This window comes from Octopus bimaculoides, chromosome 5, assembly GCF_001194135.2.
Source record: "Octopus bimaculoides isolate UCB-OBI-ISO-001 chromosome 5, ASM119413v2, whole genome shotgun sequence".
Classification (NCBI taxonomy): Eukaryota; Metazoa; Mollusca; class Cephalopoda; order Octopoda; family Octopodidae; genus Octopus; species Octopus bimaculoides.
In genome coordinates this window covers 14,802,888-14,805,545 of record NC_068985.1, presented here as the reverse complement: position 1 = coordinate 14,805,545, position 2,658 = coordinate 14,802,888, and the positions used below count along the sequence as shown (strand labels likewise).

Here is a 2,658-nt window from a genome sequence, read left to right as displayed (position 1 = left end):
TATATATATATATATATATATGTATATATATATATATATACACACACTTACACAACCACATTTCACTTTGGCATTGTGAAACTAATAACCTGATGTAGTGTTCAATATACGTATGCTTCTGAACAAAGCATTAGTTGACCACAGAATGATAATAAGAAAAAAAGAGAATAAAAGGAATAAGCAATGAACTTCATAACCTGTTTTTGCTATAAGATGATGCAGTAGACTCATGGTAGAGTGCCTGAATAACACCTTACAGCTTCATCTATATTTATGCATATGTATGTGTGTGTGTGTGTAAGTATCTATATCATCATCATCGTCATTTAACGTCCGCTTTCCATGCTAGCATGGGTTGGACGATTTGATTGAGGACTGGTGAAACCAGATGGCAGCACTAGGCTCCAGTCTGATCTGGCAGAGTTTCTACAGCTGGATGCCCTTCCTAACGCCAACCCCTCCGAGAGTGTAGTGGGTGCTTTTACAATAATAATCACATGATGTCAAGACAAGGAGACAGTGATGAGACATTTGCCCTAGCTTGGAAATGATTAAAAAAATTTTTAATTCACTCACTCAGCTGTGGTTTTATTATAGCCGTCACACAATATACAATATCGTGAGGTTGTTGATTGAAGATATTATGTTTGCCAGGGGTTTGTACTGTTTGTCAAGTCACAACAAGGACCTCAGACTTTACGCAGTATGCATGCAGTTCCAAGTAATGCCGACTTTTGCAATACATGTAGATCGTAGAGTATTTCTAAGGCTTTCAGATGTTTTTTTCAGATTGGGTGGTATTGAACCCAATGCTCCAATCAATGACAATAGGGATAATCTTTAAATAGCTGGCCTTGTGCCAGAATTTGAAATTATTATCATTATTGTTATTATTTATTTCACTTGACACTCTATTTATGTTTCTCCTCTTATCTATCTGGCTTTTTGTGAAACACAGATCAATTCCAAATGATTCCTTTTGTAGAACACTGGATCTTGAAGTGCATAAAGCTATAAATAATTGAATGTAAATATTGGGTTGTCAAACACTTTTGGATAGAAAAAAAATTGAAGGCTGCCTGTCCAAATGGGTTTTCCTACTCTTTTACTTGTTTCAGCCATTTGACTGCGGCCATGCTGGAGCACCGCCTTTAGTCAAGCAAATTGACCCCAAGACTTATTCTTTGTAAGCCTAGTACTTATTTTATAGGTTCTCTTTTGCTGAACTGCTAAGTTATGGAGACATAAACACACCAGTATTGGTTGTCAAGCGATGTTGGGGGGACAAACACAGACACACAAACATATAGACATACACACACACACACACACACAAACATATAGACATACACACACACACACACACACACACACACACATACACACATATATATATATATACATATATACAACGGGCTTCTGTCTACCAAATCCACTCACAAGGCTTTGGTCGGCCTGAGGCTATAGCAGAAGACACTTACCCAAGGTGCCACGTAGTGGGACTGAACCCGGAACCATGTGGTTCATAAGCAAGCTACTTACCACACATCCACTCCCATATTTATGTGGTATTATTTATAGCCTAAGCATTTCTAGGTCCACTGTTCCAAAAATTAATTATCTCCCGTTGTCTTGAAAGTTTGTAAATTCTTAGAATGTTATCAGTATAAATATATTTATGTATGTGTCAACAGCAGGCTTAGCTACATAGTAAGAAGTTTGCTTCCCAACCACATGGATCTGGGTTCAGTCTTACTGTGTGGTACCTTGGGCAAGTGTCGCCCACTATAGCCACAGGCCAACCAAAGCCTTGTGCATAGATTTGGTCAACGGAAACTTAAGGAAGCTCACCATACCTGTGTGTGTGTGTGTGTGTTTGTTCCCCACCACTGTCTGGTGTTGGTGTGTTAATGTCCCTCTAACTTAGTGATTCAGCAAATGAGACCGATAGAATAAGTATCAGGCTTAAAAAAACGTACTGGGGTCAATTCATTTGACTAAAAATTCTTCAAGCTGGTGCCCCAGCATGGCTGCATTCTGATGCCTGAAACAAATAAAAGATAAAAGATTAGGCTAAATGTCTTTGATGTAGACTGGAAGATTATTACTGGAAACAGGTGTGGGTTGGCAACTGGAAGGGCATCTAGCTGCGTAAAAAAAAAAAATCTGCCCTAGCATATTCTCATTTAAACTATGCAAATGTCATCATCATCACAACGTGGAAAAATTAAATGATGAATGGAACAGAATTGATATCCTAAAACCATCTTGGTAATTCTTGGCCATGAAGGGTACCGGTGATTGTGCCATTATAAAAGCACTGTTGATGGTGCCATATAAGGACTCAATAAACTCTGTGAAGTGGTTTGTGTTAGGAAACACATCCAGCTGTAGAAACCAAGTCAAAACAGATTATGGAACATGGCGCATTCCTGTCAAACCATCCAACCTTTGGCTTGCTATAGGCGCAGGAGTGGCTGTGTGGTAAGTAGCTTACCAACCACATGGTTTCAGGTTCAGTCCCACTGCATGGCACCTTGGACAAGTGTCTACTATAGCCTCGGGCCGACCAAAGCCTATTGAGTAGATTTGGTAGACGGAAACTGAAAGAAGCTCATCGTATATATGTATATATATATGTATATATATATATATATA

At 38.8% G+C, this 2,658-nt stretch overlaps 1 protein-coding gene across 1 annotated transcript in view; it reads left to right on the top strand.

Annotated features, from left to right (window-relative positions):
• Positions 1–2,658, top strand: part of LOC106879955 (di-N-acetylchitobiase) — a 23,175-nt gene that overhangs the window by 12,029 nt on the left and 8,488 nt on the right. The window lies entirely within an intron of this gene.